This window comes from Mastomys coucha, unplaced genomic scaffold (genome assembly GCF_008632895.1).
Source record: "Mastomys coucha isolate ucsf_1 unplaced genomic scaffold, UCSF_Mcou_1 pScaffold8, whole genome shotgun sequence".
Taxonomy (NCBI): Eukaryota; Metazoa; Chordata; class Mammalia; order Rodentia; family Muridae; genus Mastomys; species Mastomys coucha.
Genome location: NW_022196914.1, coordinates 45,359,350 through 45,380,531, shown reverse-complemented (window position 1 = coordinate 45,380,531; position 21,182 = coordinate 45,359,350). Strand labels below are relative to the sequence as shown.

The 21,182-nt window shown below is 37.5% G+C and overlaps 1 long non-coding RNA gene across 1 annotated transcript in view; it reads left to right on the top strand.

Annotated features, from left to right (window-relative positions):
- The first annotated feature begins 1,580 nt into the window (after positions 1–1,580).
- Positions 1,581–21,182, top strand: part of LOC116083415 — a 50,867-nt gene continuing 31,265 nt past the window's right edge. The window contains exons 1-2 of the long non-coding RNA XR_004115703.1: positions 1,581–1,681; positions 13,015–13,124. This is a non-coding gene — a long non-coding RNA (uncharacterized LOC116083415). The remainder of the gene's footprint in view (positions 1,682–13,014; positions 13,125–21,182) is intronic.

The following is a 21,182-nucleotide window of genomic DNA, read 5'->3' as shown; positions in this document are numbered from 1 at the left end:
CCTCCCTTAATAATAGATCATCTCCTTAATGATCTGGAGGTTAAATTGGTCACACACTGACCATTCAGAGCTTCTCTCTAGCTCAAAGCCTTTAATTATAATTTTATCATAACATGACTGGTCCCAGGGATTAGAAAATAGAGATGTTTGAGTTGGATCATAACTTTGCCTACTACTGACAAATTTTTTGTACTTTTTGAAAAATTATTTGGCTGGATGAAACTTTGGCATAACTTACAAATATAACTAACTATAACTGCCATTTAGATCCAGAATATCTAAACCCCCAAAGAGCTATGTGTTAAAAAAAATGGGTCACCAGTTTGACACAACTGAGGAATGGTAGAAACTTCAAGCGTTGGGGCCTAATAGGAGATTTATTCTATTGTGGTCATGCTCTCAGGTAGGACTGAGAAACCTCTGGTCCTTTCTATATTCTTTTTTCTTTCCATTGGTAAGATGAGTGATTTGGGTCTGCAATCTTGCATCATGATGTTGCTTTACGATACACCCAAAGTTAAGCTGCCAATTGATAATGGAGCCAAACATTCAAGTACACCACCCAAATAAACCTCTTGATTATCACAGGAATCTGTCACAACCACCAGAAGGCATTTGGCTTGCGCAAAAAGGTGGAAGTCTTCAAACGTCTTGTCAACCAAAGTACTTTTCTGTAAGCACACATTTGGCAGATCTGGTTAGTGATCTTTATTTAGAAGAGTATGGAAAATATAGCTCCAGTTTGGCATAAAATAACTTCATGTCATCTTTGCTTCTTTAAAACGCTTCAGGATTATCCAGAATGCTCAGGGGGCTAAGTTCAAGTAAAGACAGGCTTGTGGAACTAGATGTGATACAATTAGGCTACCTGACCTTTACTTCTACTAAACAAGTACCTGGGACTGACCTGCCCATGAATACAGACTCATCTGAAGTGGGTGTTGTTTGTGTTCTCTGAGCAAGGTCTCTCCTGCCAGAAGGATGTATCTATGTGAGAAAATCTAATTTGCCTCCATAAAAATGTCCCTTAGGTTTTAACATTTGTGATATTTAGCATCATGAAAAAAAATTAAACCACACATGATCGGGCCCAGCTGATACTTATCTGATATTTAGGAGTATAATCATTTCTTTTAGATGGTGTTCATGAAAGTTTATGAGCAAATCTGTTCTGGATATGAGATAGAGCCAAAGACTGTTAGAAACAGCAGGTGGGAAAAGAAAAATATGAAGTCCAAAGAATAGAATTTCTCAGATTGGTCTTGAAGATTCTTCTACTTTTTGTTGACCTCAGCCACGTTGGAGGCAGCATATCCCACATTCAGCATAACAAAGTGAAGCACAGCTCCAATAGAGGCAGGTTAAAATTTTACAGAACACATTTTAAAGATCAGTAATCTGGTGTTTAGTACTAAAATATGGCCATTCTCCTTTTCTCCAAGAAAAAAAATCTCCCTCCAGAGAAAAAGTTACAATATTTCACCTCAGATCCTATCTGCTCCACTGTTATAACCTCTCATAATTCATTGGAATTCGGAATCTTTATTGGTAAGCAGATACAGATGCTCTAAAGAGTTCCCAAGCACAGTAAACTGCTTGTGTGCATTAAGGCCAAGCTTTCTGTTTATTCTGTTTCCCCATTAAGAAGTAAAGTTTCACTCTATCATAGCCAACTAATTCTGTAAGTAAAAGCAAAAACATAATATCATGTATATTTGTAGGTGGGGGGTTACAAGTGGAAACATTTTATAAAAGGGATACAAATAATAATGTTCTTTTGTGTAGGTTCCATTCCAGAGTCCAGAATATAAATTTTACTATATAACCTATGGTTTATAAGAAGGAAAAAAACTCACATGGATTGGGTCCAGCTGATACTTATCTGATATTTAGGAGTATAATCACTTTTTGTAGATATTGTCCATGATAGTTGATGAGAAAATCTGTTCTTATGACAGTTTCTGTCACATCACTGATCAATAATAATAGAACCATTATTTGTGAAATTAAGCATGGGAAACACTGCAGTTACCTAAGTAAAAGCAGTGAAAGGATTCAATATATACATAATTTTAAAAAGAGTGATTACTCTGGAATATACTGAAGTAATGAAGGAACTGAGGCAAGAACATTAATTTATCAGTTCAAGCACCCATTATCATGTGTAATTATAGACACTGGTCTCCAGGGCCAATCTAGTGGAAGACATATAAGGAAACATGCCAGAAGGAATGGTAGATTGCAAATATAAATATAATCAAATGGTGGGTGGTTGCATGGACCTGGAATCAGGGGAGAGGAGTCAATGGAGATGCTGGTTTCTTGAAGAGTAAGAAGAAAACCATAAGGTAATTACAGAAAAATGATCTCGGGCATAATGAATCCCTTGCAAAATGTGCTTGACTCGGAATGTAGTGATGTCATCCAAGAGGGGGACAGCAGGCTTTGGAAGGAGCTCATTGGAATTTTGAAGGCAGAGGTGAATATTTCAGAGTCATCTACCAGAGATAAAATTTGAAACCACTAGAATCATCTCGAGCATTATATATAAGATGGAATGGAGAGCCTGGACTCAGGAAAAGCACAATGGAAGATGTGAGAGGAGAATCTAAACAATACGGAGTTACAAAAAAACAAAACAACAACAACAAAAAAAAGGAAAAGAGATTTTTCACATGTTGAGAAAAGTCAACAAAATCCAACTGAAGACCCCATTGTGTGTATTTCTGTAATGAGTGTCATTTACTTCAAACTTTAGATCAACCATCCAGCTATGATATAAACTAAACATAGAAATGCAAATGTAGTTCCTAAAGGCTAATTTTCTTAGATTATTTTAATAGCATCAAAATGATGGCTGCTATAATTAGGTGTTCTTTGATAAATATGGTCTGAGGTTTTGGTAAGTTAGCTAAGTACGACCACTATATAAAAAAGGAATGTTGACAGGTTTATTATAAATCTGGAATATTTGGCATAGAATCTGAACACTAATGAATAAGAACATACATAAACTAGTCTAATATAAAAAAAATTAAGAATAGGATCACTGCTTTTTTTTTTAAATCAAAAGCTAATGAAGTATCCATGTCTAAAATTATGATGTAGATGCAGTTTTCTAGAGCAATTTCAAATGAAATTGGGAAACAATATACTTGCCTATTTAATCCTAACTCTTAGCTATGGTCAACAAATCTGAAGGAAAATAAATACAAAATATACAAATAATCCCACAATAAGTCACACATAAAAACAGTGTCAAATGATTTAATCTATAATGGGAGATAGCTGTCTTCGTAGTCATCACAGATTATCAAATAAAATCTTGGTGCTAGAAATGGGTTACCTGTCCTGAAGATGTTTGCCAATGAGGTCTCATAGACCCAAAACCTTACAAGCTACTGTCATTGTTCTTGATTACTCCACAATACAGAACTATGCTTGTCCATTATTAGGACCAAGAAACTTTGAGTAGATAGGTCATAGAAACTAGGATAGAACCTACTATTATTCCACCAAATAGACATAGTAGTAACCTGACTCCTAATAATTTATTATTATACCCACAGATTAATGTCTTTCATGCCCTGTGTATAAAAGCTTCTTTGAGCTGTAGATGATGAATAACATGGAGAATCACAAATTATCAATGTATAGTATGCTCAACTCTAAGTTGCTCACATTTATTCTCTCAAGGATCAGTTATCCTAGAAGATTGAGATGGAGAGATTGTAAGAGCCAACCAAAGGCAGGAGAAGGCCATAGTGAGAAGTGTTTTCAGGACACAACACAACTTGTTATTAAAGATTTGCCAGTTGCATATATAAACTCACAGTAGTTGTGATTACACACCCAGGACCCCTATAAGAACTAGTTAGAGCAAATATTAGCACAGAGAGTGTAGATGGACACAGAGCTCCATCCCTTGGCTGAGGAGCAATTGGCAAATGATAACTTCTGGGGGATGGGTCCTCAAGGATGTGGTCCTTAAGAAACTTCCTACACTGCAGTAAATGCCCTACACCATACATGTGACACATACTGACAGCACTTATGGACTAAGTAGATTTAATAATAATAGTAATGATAATAATAATAATAATAATAATAATATGAATTTGAGAGGGGATGATGATAGGGAAGATAAGGTAGAGGTTGAATGGAGCAGAGAATGAAAGATGGACTTGATTTTAAGTAAAAGGACTCTTACAGTGCATTAAACTGGAATAATGATAGAAAATAGGAGTTTGAGGACTGGTTCAGTTTCCTACCAGGATTTCTCACTGGTAAATACATTTTAAACATGAAACAGAAATTGAAAAATGATTTAAAATCTACTGTGTGTTGGACAGCTACACTTTTGAATTTTATCCCTCACATTTTTTCCAGTTTGTTCCCTTCTAAAGCTCTTTCTTTTTAGCTATTTTCAACTGTTTTTTTTTTTAGCAAATATTAATGGAGGAATAATATGACTGTTTATAGGAGGAGTGAGTCAGCATGCTCTCAGTGGCCTACAATGGCCCACAAATAAGCAGCAGCAGCAGGTGCTTCCACATTTCCTAATCCAGAACCTGCCTGACACCTGGAGATAAATAAAGGCTGAGCCTGTGATGGGGCAGCCAAGCTACTGGTGCATCTGTTTTCCAGACCAAGGGGACAGGAAGTGGGTGGAGGGAATAAGGGCACTCTCCATTGTAACAATAAAGGAGTCTGCTTCTGTCCCTGCTTCTGCTCCTCACCTGGCTCCAGGAGACTAAGTCCTCGATTCTGTGCCTTCTCACCTCCTACCCCAAGGATCATTGTGTTGGGGGGAGAGGGCTAGGGCAACCTTTGTGAATTCTGCTCAATCCAATTTACTAAATATTTACTTCAAGCTCAACTGCACAAAAGATAAGGAACAAATAACTTGTCTAGGTAAGTGTAATCCACATTGCCATATTAGCAGTTAAAACTGGTTTGTGATTAATAACACAAAATTGTCAAGTCAGTGAGATATAGTTTTTTTTTTAAAGTAAATCTGAAGTAATCTAAAAAGTGCAACAGAGAAAGTTACCATGACTCTGAAAACTGAGTAGAGAGGCTGAAGCAAAAGGACTACCAAGAGTTGAAGGCCAGCCTGAGCTACAGAGGAGTGACATTCTGTCTGTCTCCATAACAAACAAACAAACAAACAAATGGATGCAAAACTGAATAAGAAGAAACGTCTACGCTTTTAAACAAAGTGAACTGTACCCTGAAAAAGGTGAGTAAGAGTCAAAGTAAGGGGCTTAAAAGTATGGATAACTCTAGAGAGATGAACAGACAAAGAGAAAGACAAAGTATGTAATAGAGTTGGTGGCCTGGGTTGTATCGTGTTTTTAAGCACTAAGAAAGCCTGTCTCTCACAAAAGAACACCCATGGTATATACTCTCTGATAAGTGGTTATTACCCCAGAAGATCAGAATTCACAAAGTACAATCCACAAACCACAAGAAACTCAAGAAGAAGGAAGACCAAATGTGGATACTTTATTCCTTTTTAAAAGGGGTAACAAAATACCCATGGAAGGAGTTGCAGAGACTAACTATGGAGACTAAAGGAAGGACAATTCAGAGACTGCTTCACCTGGGAATCCTTCCCATATTCAATCATCAAATCCAGACACTATTGTGGATGCCAGCAAGTGCTAGATGATAGGAGCCTGATATAGCTGTCTCCTGAGAGGCTCTGACAGTACCCGACTAATATAGAAGTAGAGGCTCACAGCCATCCATTGGACTGAGTACAGGGTCCCCAATGAAGGAGCTAGAGAAAGGACCCAAGGAGCTAAAGGGTTTGCAGTCCCTTAGGAGGAACAACAATATGAACTAACTAGTACCCTCAGAACTCCCAGGGACTAAACCACCAACCAAAGCGTATGCATGGTAGGACTAATGGCTCCAGCAGCATATGTAGCAGAGGATGGCCTAGTTGGTCATCAATGGATGGAGTGGCCCTTGGCCCTTTGAAGGTTCTATGCCCCAGTGTAAGGGAATGCCAAGGCTAGGAAGCAGGAGAGGGTAGGTTGGTGGGGGGCAGGGGGAAGTAACAGGGACTTTTTGGTTTTGTTTTGTTTTGTTTTTATTTTTTTTCTTTTTCTTTTTGAAGGGGAAACTGGGAAAGGAGATATCATATGACACGTAAATAAAGAAAATATCTAATAAAATAAATAAATAAAAAAGATATGAGCAAGCACACATATACAGGATATATGTACACACACACACACACACACACACACATTTAAAAAAAAGTAGATGCAGACCATATAAAGAAAGAGAAAAAGAACCCTGATCTGTGAGACATCAGAGAATCCCTATCTGTCAATGCAATGTTATTGAGTTGCTACCATCTAGAACTATATGGAACTAAATTTCTATTGTTTGATATGAATAAATAAATAAGTGGAAATTGAAGGAAAAAAAGCATGGCTCTCACCTGAAAGAGAACTTGTAGTAAAGCATTCACAATCAACTTACTTATTCTCCAAAGCAATCACATAGGCTGAATTCCTATTTTGATTATTGTTTCACAGTGGAAAAAAGAATAAAAACAAACTGAACTTAAATGGGTTGGTAAAGAATAGAACTGGAATTTGAACCATATGGTGTGGCTTCAGAACCCGGACTCTAGCATTCTCACCAGGGCTGGGGCATAGGACAGAGCTATAGTGCAGAAGGATTTGAAGAATGATTGTAAGACTTGGCAGTTTACTGTAAATGCACAGGAAATTCTTTGAGGTTTTAATCATTGAAAACACATATGACGAACCTGGCACTGTTACCCTGGATACTAGAGAGGAAACTGCTACTATATTATTTTTTCTTTTTCAAACATGCTGCATAGTTAGTTAACAGACATGCATGTGACCTGCAGTCTTAGCAGTGTAGGTGATGTACCCTGGCTTTTGAATAGCACTTCCTCACTGTGCTAATATTTTGGGTTTAAAGTGGAAACATTACAAAATGGAAACATACTGATTGATTAGTTTATATCCTTTCTTTTTTCTCTGTGCCTTAAAGCACCCACATTGTAGCCACTTCTCAATGGTGGCCTGCTTCTCTGGCCTCTCCTAGGCTTACACAGGCATTGTTTGTCCTCAGCTGCCATTGCCATTTCAAGCTGAGTATGCATGCCATACTTTCATGTAGCAATGTGGGCAACTGTTCAGAAAAGGCCCTGGGGCTTCCCAATTAAAAATTGTTCAATAAACATAAAAATTCAAGCATTCAAATAGTGACATTGAATGCCTGGTGGGTTGTTGATAGGCTTGTTACTAAAGGTTTGCCAAGCTTTAATAAGACCCATAACAAGAAACCATAAAACTCTTCGGATCATTTTGTAAACATTTGGCTACAACTGAATTTAAGAAAACAGAGAGCAGCATTTCACTGGTCTATTCTCTCCAGATGGCTTTCATGTCGCAAAATCAGCAACATATGTTGGCAGATCCAGCTGACCTTCAGGCAGAAATTTGAATATTTCAGGTATATGTCACAACTCTTCTTTGACTTTAGTCTGGAGAGAGGAAGAGAGGGAGGGAGGAAAGGAGAGAGGGGGGAGGGACAAGAGAGGGACAGACACAGAGATAGACACAGGAAGAGGGAGAGAGGAATCGTTATTGTTAGTAGCACATTGTGCTAAGCACCTGACAGAGTTTTAGGCACTTTAGAAATATCCAATTGGTTTGAATGCTGATAAGGCAGCTAGAAATAAGGACATCTCCAAACATTAGTAATTAGGAGAAATCAGAAGTGGGTCTGATCACACCAAGTACAACTGCCTATCAAATGCCTACAGATGATTAAGAGTTGAATTTTAAATGGTGGCGACGAAGCTCTCCATAAGTGACCCCTCACCTCTCTTCCTTGCACACACATCTTAAATTGCATTCCTAATGATGCTTCTTCACCACTCACCTGGCTACAATGACTGATTTTACCACTGTAGATGATAGTCTCCCAACTTTCCATTTTAAACAGTCGTTTTTGAACCTTAAACTCTCAGCCATCTAAACTTGATTCAAATCTTAACTTGTCATATGGACCAATTGTCTAGCTGCCATTGTTAAAAAAGAAAAGGAAAAGAAAAAGAAAGATTATTTGAAGTACTCTAAGGAGCATTCTGAATAAAAAAAAGTACAGTTTCCATGCTTCTTTCCCCTATCCCTGCTGTAAACGAAGTGTGTGAAGGTTGACCTAAAACTTCGCCAATGCCGACTTTGATCCAAGTGAATAAAGGATGTCTCTATTCATTTGAATTAGAATTATGTCAGAGCAAATATTTAAAAGGGTAAATAAAGAACACTGTTCTCTCAAAAGAAAACACTAAAGTAACTGCAGAAGAATCCCATGTGAATGGCAGGACACCATCGGTTTCTCCAATAAGAGCAGCCCAGGGTGTTTCTATAACTGCCTGTCATATCTTCTGCCATTTTATGTGTTTTTTTTTAGAAGTTTATGGAATAAATTGTAAAAGTTACCACTGAAATTAAGGTGCTGTAATCTTATAAAATCAATTATTTTTTTAAATTGATAATATACTTGTTTACAAATCAAGATACATTCCTGATTTGCTTGTTCTAGGGATGGCTTGTCTTTCACTAAAACAGTTCTATAGGCTCTGTTTTGAAAGCATTTTCCTCTTTTCTCTAAGTGGGAAGAACCTTGGTTGGCCACTTGCTGGTTGTACACTGATACTTATGCATAGTATGACAATACAAGATCAGTATTTGATTGTCCTGCCATCTATCTCCCTCCCTCCAGTTATTACAGGGTATCTCTAAGAAATACGTTAGGTGTTGAAACTGATTCTCTGTTTTAAAGTAAAAATCTTGTGTATGAACTTTACGCTCTCAATTTGGAAAACTCTGACTTTTATAGTTTACATACCATGTTAGAAACTTAGGGAGGGGATTACTTGGCTTACAAAGGCAAGGCAAGGATTGATAAAGCTTAAAAATTAAATAGTCCTAATACGTAAAGGAACTCTACAATATATCTGTTTCCTCTATACCGAAACCTTCCATCTCAGAGAGAAGGTTATAAGGCATTTCTAGGGAGAGGTGAAACATCTTCCCCTGCATGGGAACTCCTTAGGAAGCAAACTCAAAGGCTTCAGAGGTCCCTAAAACAGACCAGACTCACCAGGCTCCTGTCTCTTCAAGCATGTATAAGCAGTAATAAGGGATGCTATCAGATAAGCTATGCTGCATAGAAGTTCACACCAGCTGCAATACCTAATGAAACAGGGACCAGCCTAGCTGCCTGAAAGAGATACACTCCAGCCTGCTGAACTGCCTGCAAACATGGAAGTGAACACTAGATTTCCAGGTCTTCTGTGCTGTCATCCACGCTGGTGTGGGCTTTAGTGATGAGCTATAATTTCTACTGCTGTAAGTAATCCATCACCCATATTCTTACAAGTAACCCTAGTGAAACTAATTGGTTCACCAGGTTAGACTTTAGGTAGAAGCACTTTGATGTGTCATTAGTATTCTGTCTGGAGTCAGTAGACATTTGTCCATTTTGCCCCAGAAATAGTTTCACACAACAGGAAGAAATGTGAGGTTTAGCTTTTCAGAACTCATAAAAGATAAAAAGAAACTAATCCCAATGCTTTTGGTGCATTCTAAGATACCTAATAAATTAGTGAATACTCATCAAACTTCCCAAGACTTAAGATTTCACTCTAAGTTTTGAGAGTGCAATTCCTTATCTATTGACTCTTGCATATCTCCTGTTACCACAGGTAACATATACATGACCACAACTGTATATACATAAGAGAAGTGACAGAAGATCACGTAAAACTTTGGAAAGGAGCCTGCATAATATTCATGATCGTCTCTCTGCAAATCAGTCATTATGGGATTTAGAAAGGTGGGAAGGGGAGAGGAGATAGCCTATCCTCCTCATAGAGGCAAGATTTCAAAAGTCAGGCTTTACAGCCCAGTCTAGTGTGTAAGGCTGGTGTATAGCTGGATGCCCTCAGGGTACCTGTGCTTATTTGATAGTACAAACCCAGGCTTCCACTAGACTGTGATATCTCCTTTTCTCGAACTCATTGAGACCTGCTGTTTTTCAGTGAAAACACACACAGACATGTGAAAGAGAATTCTTACTTTCAAGTATCCAAAATGCAAAGTTCATTAGGGTGAGGGAGGAGTTTACCAAACAGCAACTTTAAAAAACATGATGTCACTGCTTTATCCTTGCTAATATGTGACCAGTCTAGAGCCATCTGGTCAGAGAGAGAAATGGGATTCTTACCACTTGTCCAGAAGATTTATTTTAATGAGGGAAGAGAAGGTATAGGAAGAAAATTAGTCTGATTCTTATAAAGTAACATTTATTTTCAAGAAATAATGTAAACTACTCTATAGCCCAGACTGGCTCAAATTCCTGGTGATCCTCCTGCCTCAGCTTTCTAGGTGTTAAGATTACAGGTATAAGGCACCACATGTGGCTTCTATACTATTTGGGGGGTGAAAATTTCAATTAGCCTAGATAATCATATCAGAGCAGAATTTTAAATTTAATTTCAAAGTGAAAATTGTGGCTTGCCTCTTTACTATCCCAACAGAATATATCTAACCTAATTGTAAAAATATTATGATTCCCTCTATACTACAGTCATTTATTAAGGTCAGATCCTCAAAGCTAAAGTAAAGTGATTATTTAATGAATCTTAATACATTTAAAGGTCTGTTTACATATGTATAGGACTTCAACTACACAGAAACTTGCTGTCATGAAATACATAAAAATCCAAAGAAAATGATGATATCATTCTCCCTTCACAATATTTGCCACATTTATACCACTGGCTCCCATGGATACCAGGTTTTGATAAATAAGTCCATCATCCTTTCACACCAGGTTTGCATAAATTTCCCATTGCATTTCAAAACATCAATATAGGAACACATTGTTGATTAAAAGAAGCAATACAATTTTGAAAAGTTATCTTATAATCAATGATTGTCCCGCTACAAACACTGAAGCAGGATAATCATTGTTTTTAAAACATCTTCTCATATTTTACTCAGATTGAGAGGCTATTATATGGTATTTTTCATTTTTCCTCTGTTTTGATGGCAATGTTGTTAAATTCATATCCAGGGCCACCAGAACCTGATCAAAGCCCATGGCTGCCAAGTCAATGAGCTGTTATCTGCCGCTCCTGCATTGTTAAATGGATGTGTCATCCAATCACCTTGTAAATACTGCTTTTAGCCTTGATCAGAGAAGCTCCTTCTTTACAATGACCAGCAGTGAATGCAGAGACACATGGCAGCTCATGATGCTTAAAGTAAGTCACTGCTTAGTGTTCATCCCTAAGAAGGACTATCCATCCCCTCTCAGGACATTTCAGAAAGCGAGGAAAGAATATAAGGTCCAAATGATAAAGAGGAGGGCACTTCTGTGTTATCTTTTAGACAAGAAGTGGCTATTATAATATTGAAATCATAGCAGCAGTGTTTATATATGCTGGGCCTGTCAAAGGTCAGTCATGTCTGGGCAAAGGCCCTATCCCTCCAGAAGGAACTTTTGGCTATGGACGGATGGCTACTGGAGATGCAGTCATTGTCTTCAGTGCTGTGGCTTCTTGTGAATCCCCCATACTCCCATGGATGGTCTTCATCCAGGCTCACTTAGAAGGCTCTGAAAGTAAAAGAAAAACAAATCAAAAGAATATATTCTGGAAGTAGGAACAGGATTTGTGTGGAGGAAGAAGTATGAGGGGGAAGTGGATAAGAAAAAGTAGTAGGATATGATCAAAATACATTTTATAAACAGATGCAATATTGACATCTTTGCTTCAAAAAGAGCAAAAAAATATTTTATTTGATTAATATGCATTAACACAACTCCAAGCCTGAGCACAGGCCAGATCCAAGCTATGTTGGATCTATTTTTCTTCTACATACACATATCTCCCCATTTGTTAATTATTATTAAGTATTCAGATCAAGCTTTGTTTTAATTTCCAGAAATAAGCCAGGACATATTATTCTTTAGCTTTTGTTTCTGATTTATTTTAGTTAACATGATGTTCTCTACCTTCATCTAAATTTCTGAAATTCTAGGATTTCATTCTAAATTATGGCTGTATAATATTCCCACATATATATACATATATGTATATATACATATATATTGAATTTTATTTATCAAGGCATCTGCCATTTAGCACCCATGTTCCATGTCCTAATTATTCTGAATAGTTTTACAATAACTATGGGTGTGCCAATATCTCTCTGGTATGATTTCATTTCCTTTGGATATATGTCCAGAAGTGGAATTCCTGGACTTTGTGATTGATCCAATTTTTGGTTTTGTAAAGAACTTTACATTGTTCCCTATAATTTCTATAGTAATTTACTGTTCTCGCCCACAGTGGGTGGGGCTTGCTTTCCCTCTGTGTCCTCATCAGCACTTCATGTTCTGTGTGAGTATTCTGTTGTTGCTGTAAATCTGCACATGGCTGTCAATTTTCCAAGCACCATTCATTGAAGATATTATTCTTTCTCTGGTATATATTGTTCCTTCATTGCAAATCAATTGGCAATAAATGCATAGATTTAATTCTGAGTCTGTATTTGATTCTATGGCTCTGTATTCATCTTTATCACAAGTACCAGGCTGTCTGAATTACTATAGCTATGCAATATGCTTTAAATTCTGACATTGTAGTGTTTCCCACTTTGTTCTTGCTACTCAGAATTGTAATTGGGGTCTTCTGTGCTTTCATATGAATTTTAGGGTTATGTTTTAAAATTCTATGAAAATATTAAGGTCATCTTTTTTTGTTCTCGTCAAGAAAAAAGAAGAATTTAAATGAAGAGTGTATTACTGATAGTTGATAAACTGGAGATGCCAACACAGCCTGTAAGTGCTAGAAGCAGGCCTCAGCTTTGCTTCCTAGCAGACTCATACACCAGCCACCCAGACTTATTCTAAAGCTCTGAAGTGAATTCTAATTCCCAACAGGAGTCCCAGATTGGAAAGCTGAGAATCAAAAGCAAATCATCCCCAAATTACAGCCTCAAAATTCCAGCAAGAAAGTCCCAGGTCGACATCAGTTGGAAACATAATCTGAAGTAAGACGATTTCAAACTTGAGAACATAGAAAATAAAATATTAGTAGTAAGCATTAATGGCTATTGTATAGAGATGAAACTGAGATTTGACAAATCTATGTGGCTAGAGGCAGCAAACATTCAAAATCTGTCCAAAAGTCCTTAAAATTTCTTTCCATAAAAAATGGGACTATTTACACTCTTTTTATGTCTCCCATCTATTAGTTCAAAATTAGGAATGGTTTTGAAAACTAACTTAAAGTGGTCTGAACCTAGGGTGGATGGGTCTGACTGGTTTGCCAGCATGTGTGATGACATCTAGTTTGCGGTGTTCATGAAAAATGCAGTTCCTTTGAAGTACAGGGCACACTTCACCGGCTATTCGCTCACCATGAGTCAGGAAGTTGGATTCTACCATCGTTTTGCAGCCTGAGTATACTTGAAGGCTAAACATGCACTTTCAGGACCAACATTAAGAAGGAAGAATTATTACCAGCTTCTCTACAGAGACCAGTGCATAAAAGGAGCCAGAGAAAGGTATTGTTCCACTCCTTAGCACTCAGCATTGCAAAGAAGGTGACAATGGCAGACTGTATGTGGCAGACCAATGATTGGGATAACCATTAGAATCGTTTAGATTATTTACTAACTGTGGCTTAATAAAGAAAAACATCAGTATTATACAACAGGAAATATTTTTCTTTTTAGTACCCTTCCAGTATACTTGGCAAAATTCTCCCTTCTATAGTTCAGCTATTATTGGCTATTGGACTTACAAGCTTCTTTCAACATTTGGGATTGAAGAAATTACAAAGTTACAAATGTAATATTATCGTTCTGTTGGATTAAATAATCCAATACAATAGTCTTTGTGGTCTAGAAAAGATCCAAATTGTTAACCTAATATTCACCCCATTCTTCTGCCCAATGACCACTGAAGAGTGTTCTAGACACCATTGTAGATGAAATGTTCATCTTGACAATGCCCAAATATGCTTAAAATTGCAGATGACGGTTGTGAGCTTTCTGCCTGCTTATCTGTCTGCCTTCCATGTGACCCTAAATTAGGCATCAGAAGGTATAGTGTGTAATACAGATTCCAGGCACAATATACCTTCTTGCAATTAGTTGAAAGTGCTGTTTTGTAATTAAAGGGTGAAGTGGGGCATGATGAACATATGGAAAAGGAGACCCTTAATAAGTGATGGAGCCTTCAAAAGAAATTGCTAATTAGTATGCATTTGATGTGCACTATACCAATTTTAAGACTTTGCCTTGAATAAATTGCTATGTTGGGTGTTCGAAGGAGTGGTGAGATTAGCATTTACAAAGGGGGCAATTTTCTGTCTTCTTGACTCTGTTAAATGGAGGAAATAACTTCCAAGACTGGAGCAGTAGTTAGCCCATCAATCATTCTCACAGCTGGAAACTGGGGATCCCAAATGCAGAGATCAGTTAATCCGTCAGCTAATAAGTTCATAGTGGCACCATATGGCGCGGGGCCACTCCACACTGGGAGAAGGACAGAACTGTTTACACAGGCATGCTGCTTTCTCAGGTAGCTCCCTGCTGACAGAAACCTTTGTTCTGAAGGATCAATTTACTTTGCACAGTAAATTGACTGAATTGATCAGTTCAGAGCATATAATTGTTGGCTAATCCTGTGGAATCATGTCCCATCCATGTGAGTAGGACAAAGGGGTGCTGCCCATAGCTTGGTCTCGGGCTCCATCCTGGGGCTATTCTCTTCGGACAGACTGGACACTGATTAAAGGACCAGCAGAGGGTGGAGATGTAATCAGCATTGACTTCAAAGAGATGGGAAACTGTGCAACGCCCAGAAGTCCATCTCTAGCTGTCTCTACTCAACTGATATCATGACATAACAAAGTAAAAATAGTCAGTCTAAGCAATTTAGAACAAGATATTTTCAAAACTCTCTTTAATGAAGAGTTACTGCTCGTCTCCAGAGCTTAGTTCCACTACTCATGTTCACTCCCAAAGTTACCTTTTGTTTTTGCAATGTAAGGAACTGAAAGAGAAAAGGAAGCTTGAGGTACGTGTCCAGGAAAGCATGGACACTGGAAGCAAAGTGAGAGAGATGAATTTCCTAGACACTGTGCTCTAGCAGCAGAGGCATCCACTGTTCTGCCTGGGCATAGGGTATGGGAAAATTCATCAGAGCCTTTCAGAGCAAATTGAAGCAAAATCTTCCCATCCCTCGCACACTGGTGTGAATCCTGATGCTTTGTTCCATAGACGTGTTTGATCTGACTTTGTTTTTTCCTTCTCGCATACAAAATAAAAGAAGAATAAATAAGATGAAAAAAATTCCACCAATAGAGATAAATGTTGGACATAGTTCCCTTCAACTAAAGGTTTTCTTCAAAAGCTAGTGTCAATAGAATCATTTCACATCAATGGTTTGAAAAGAGACTTGTGTTCAATAGGAACTGAGGCCATTTGGTGTTGCTGAGCGGACACTTGCTTATTAAATGTCTGAGCACTAATGAACTTTATAGACCTGCCCTGAGAGCTTCTACCAATTAGAGGGCTTTTGATTTTTTTTACTTATTTTATGGATAATAAATGTCTGGGATTTGTTTAAAAAGGAGAAATTGCAGCAGATTTGACAGCATGTGGACTCATAGAAGTTATTTTAATTTTGCTCATTATGTAAAGCAACACATGCTTGGTGGTGTTCTAACCATCAGAGGGGGGATATGCTCTATGACAGATAATTCCAAATGATCTAATGTTATTTATCTCTAAGAATTCCCAATGTATTTCTCCAATTTTTTATGGAACTGCTATTTTTCCCTTTTATGGTCTTTTTCTTCGATCACTACATCCACAATTCCCAAGATTCCAATGGTGTTTTAAAAAGCAAAAATCAAGGAATATTTGTTCTGATTTATTTTAGTAAGCACTGTTATGAAAATAAGATAAAGTGTAAGTAGTTCTGTAAACACACTTTCATACTAAACTTGTAAAGTAAAAAGGAAAAGTAGCATATTGTGTCCTGGAAAGATAATAAGCAAGAGTCTTACATAAAAACAGGCATTCTGCCAAACTCTGGTCAAAGAGAAAAATAAAAAGGCTTTTGTGTATTTTGATAAACTTCCTCTCTCAGTTGTTACCGTTTTGGAGTGTCCCTCTCTGTACATTGCATGTGAGGTAAGCTTTAACTTCTTGTGAGTCACACATATGACATGTGTGCATTCCTTAACTAGCCTAAATGAACACCCTGAAGTCATCCGGAATTCCCAGGTACTGAACCTTCAGCATAAAATATATTCTTAGGCCTGTTTCATATCTCACCAAATCCCTAGCTCATCCTTATCTCAACATTACTTCATTGCAGGAGTCATTGCAAAGTTTTGAAATCAAAGAAGAAACTTATAGTCATTGAGTCATATATGTTGCCTATTCATGGCAATAACTATTCTCTAGTTAGTAGTATGCAAACTTTATAAATACAGTGACTCATTTTAGTTATTTTAAATATATAAGTGATAGGTTTGGAGAAGTTACCAACAGTACATCTTACCAAAATATTTCCCTAAACTTTGTAGCCATTTTTCTACTTCATGTACATTTACATCTTCCCTCAACTGTCTTGATAGTTTGTAGTAGTTTTCTAGAAATCTCTGGGAATTTCTTTAGTCAGAAAATGGAGAGATCATGTCACAATTTTCAGTAACTTGTTCCAACGTCTAGGAGCAATTCCCAACGCATTATCTTAAAGTCTTTACATGAAATCTCCAACAAGTTTAGCCTTTTCATTTTGTTTTAATTAGCAAAGAAGAAAGATGCAAGGGAAAATATAGGCTCGCTTCTCCCCTTTGTCACTGCTGACCTGCTTGTCCCTGGGCCTTTCTTCTAAACACAAAGAAAACTTCTCTGCCACCTCATTATAGATTGTCCCCTTCACAAACTATCTCTGGAACACATCATTAATGTGTTTTCTTTCCTCTGTAGCCTCAGACTAAAGACATGCCTATTCAAGAGCTTTAGAAATATTCTGTTTTTCAAAACTAGCTTTGGCTATGTGGGTTGGTCAGTAGACTTCTTCATACACTAAGGCAAGACAAAGATCAATACCCAGATGCTTGCTGTTCACTGTGGCTGCAGTATCTGTCTACCCACCTAAAATGGTATTCCCACATTTATCATTTCTATTTGCCAACTTCTTTTATATCCTTGGCCATGATCTCTATTCATCGCACTGTGTAATCTGCTTGTTGTTGTTCCCAGCCCCCATGGTAAGATTCATAGATTTACCTGCTTTGTTCACTTCTGTGTCACAGAATTTTGAATGGCACCAAGAACATCAGAAATATTGTTTAGGTCCCTATACAAAAATATATCTGCACAATGGAACCCCACATACCAGTGAAAATTTACCATAGATAGTTAATTATTTAAAAACATTACATTATATTTTTTGTGAATTTATCTGATAATCGATTCTACAGATGTGTAGATTAAGAATGGGCATTGTCAGTGAGTTGATGGCACTGCTGTGAGAACAGAAACCATCAGACTGAATTTTCAGTGAACTGTAGAAGCTGCTGTGCATAAGAATAAGAATAATAAATAAGGAAAATAAGAAAAGTGAAATTCTTTGGGGGGGGTAACTTTTAGAAGGTTTAGTTAAATATCTCATGTGGTTAAAAACTATAAATACTAATAATAGGCTTGGAATCCTAGTTGTATGTTACTGTGAGATAATGCCTGAGAAAATCAACTTTAAGGAGGAAAGATTATTTTACCCAATCTGTAGGTTGCTGATTTGACTTATTGGCTATGTCCTTTGCCTTATAGAAGTTTTCCAGTTTCATGAGGTCCCATTTATCAATTCCTGATCTTAGAACCTAAGACATTGGAGCTCTGTTTAGGAAATTTCCCCCTGTGCCAATGAGTTCGATGCTCTTTCCCACTTTCTCTTCTATTAGATTCAATGTACCTGGTTTTGTGTTGAGGTCCTTGATCCACTTAGACTTGTACTTTGTGCAAGGTGACAAATAGGAAACTATTTTCATTTTTCTACATTGCCGGTTAGACCAGCACCACTTACTGAAGATACTTTGTTTTTTCCATTGTATGCTTTTGACTTCTTTTCAAAGATCAAGTATCCAGTGGTGTTTGAGTTTACTTTTGGTTTTTTAATTCTACTCCAATGATTGACTGTCTCTGTACCAATACCTTGCAGTTTTTATCACTATTACTCTGAAGTACAGCTTGAGGTCAGGGATGGTAATTCCCCCAAGAAGTTCTTTATTGTTAAGAATTATTTTTGCTATTTTGAGTTTTTTACTTTTCCAGATAAATTTGAGAATTGCTCTTTCCATGTCTTTGAAGATTTGTGTTGGTATTTTGATGGGGATTGTGTTGAATCTGTAGCTTGCTTTTGGTAGGATAGCCATTTTTACTAAGTTTATTCTGCCAATCCATGAACATGGGTGATCTCTCCATTAGACAGGGCATCAACTGGAGGGGTGGGGTTGTCATCCCATAGTCAAAAACTCTGACCCAGAATTGATCCTGTCTGAAAGAACTAAAGGAACAAAAATGGAGAAGACCCTGAGGAAAAGGAGGCTCCATGACAGGCATGAATTGAGATCCAGCTCAGAGGGAGGCCACAAGGCCTGACACTATTGATGATGCTATGGTGTGCTTACAAATGGGCTTATCATGACTACCCTTTGAAAGACCCAACAAGCAGCTGAAAGAATCAGATGTAGATATTTCCATCCAACAAATGGACAGAATCTGGTGACCCCCCTGTGGTTGAATTAGGGAAATGTTGGAAGAAGCTGAGGAGGAGGGTGATCCCATAGGAAGACCAGGAGTCTCAACTAACCTGGACCCCTGCAATCTCTCAGACACTGAGCCACCAACCAGGTAGCATATATCAGCTGATATGAGGCTCCCAACACATATACAGCAGAGGACCTCCAGGTCTGGACTCAGTCAGAAAAGATGCTCCTACCCTTGAGAGGCTTGGGGCCTTAGGGAGTGGGGAGGTATGGTGGGAGGTGGGACAAGGACAGCCACTTGAACATGGGGGCATGGGAGGAAGGAGGTGTGGAATGCGGAACAACCAGAGAGTGGATCAGGAGGGGCATAAAATATGGACTGTAAAAGAAATAAGTAAATAAAAAATCAATAAATACAAACCATCTGATAAATTGAAAGAAAGAACAAAAGGAAAGACTTATTTCGGCTCACAATTTCAATGGGTTTGGGTCATGGTAAGCTGACTATATTACTATCAACCTGATGTAAGGCAGACAGAACACCACGGCATGAGAAGTCTACGGTAGATGGAGCATGGCTCATGATGAATAGGAGCCAGAAAGGGAGGAAGGAACTAGGAGCCAATTATATTCTTCAGATGCACTCTTCCACTCCTCTACTCCTTCCATCCAGAATGAGTATTCCACTGGCCCATTCAGAATGAACTCATTAATGCTTTCACCCATTCGATGTAGTTAATTCCTTCCTCATCCAGTTACCTCTCAATGGTACCACTGGATATAGAACAAGTCTTCAAGATACAAGCTCTGAAGGAAACAATGAACATCCAAAATATTCATAGACCATTTCATGATGGCTAAGAAACTGAACATAACTTTTGGATACAGGAAGATTAAGATAATAAGTGTTCCATTTTAATTAAGCATTAGATAGCAAATTATCACACATAAATTCTGTAGTTTATGTGGTTATACAAATATATCACATATTTCCCTGTAAAAGCTTATGTTCTGAGATGGCGGGAGCCAGTGCTAACCCAGCTAATGAAATCTGATTTTCTTCATCTTCCAATGCCCTTCCCCCAATTTGGTGGCATCAACTTGGTGTTTTAATTCTGCCTCCATAGAGGCATTACAAAAATTGGCAACTGCTACGAATGCGTTTTACACTTTGTCCACATGCCACTAACTTTATCTGCATCTAATGAAATTAAAAGCTAGTAAATGTACAACTGAATGAAAAGGAGATAAAGTCCCCAATTCAATACACCAAGCCTTAGATTTGTACTAATGTGGGAAATAACACTAGAAAGAATTACATCTTCCTGCTTCCTTCCCTATCTATATCTTCTTTTCCATAAATCCATAAAAAACGTACTCAAGTGTAAGCCTTCAAACGAAGAGGTTTGCCATAGCAACTACTGCTTTTCTCCATGACTAATCCATATTGGCAATATGATGCATGATGATGGTATGCAGGTGATAAATCTTAACCAAAAGGAAGGGGAAAGATTGTGCTATTACTCCTATTGATATTCAGGATGTCAGTATGTATGGGGTATTTTGTACCACTCCCATCGCTCTGGTACATGTACACAATTATTCAGAAATGAACAGAGAAACAGGAAGTTGCTTCTGATTCATTTACAATAGTAGTTTGAATAATTCATGTGTTTAAAGCACTGAAGGAAACCATAGGACTCTGGTAATTTTTTTTTCTCCAAGATGTTTAGTAGGGAAAGAAAACTAGTGTACTTCAATAAGACATCATAAAAATCTTGATGTTTTGTCATTTACTTGGGAGATATATTTGAAGAGACTATGTAATTCCTTGGATAAATGCTAAAACATACTTTTAAACTCCTTGGATTTAACTTATTGTCTAATTTAGATTGCTAGAACAAAATACAGTTTTGAAAGACATTCATTCCTCATCTTTTTGAATGCTTCAAAGGTCCAGAATTTAAAACTGGAACATTTCAAGTCTGGAGAACATTCTTCCAGTTAACAGATGGCTGCCTCTCACTGTGCAGTGAAATGGCTCTGGGCTGAGTGGGCTCTGCCCACTTCCTGTTCTTTTAATGATATCCATCTTGTCACAGATTCTCTACTCTCACAAAACAGGTAAATAGAATTACCTGTCGAAGCCCCAAACGCTGTACATAAGAACTCAGGATATGAATATGAGAAGATGTACTTATAGACAACCCCATTTAAAAATGTTTTCTTTCTAAAAGTGCCTTTATATGTTCAGTTCTTATATAGAAGAACAGTGTGTTTTTATATTTCCTATGTGAGAGATAAAGTTTTCACTTTT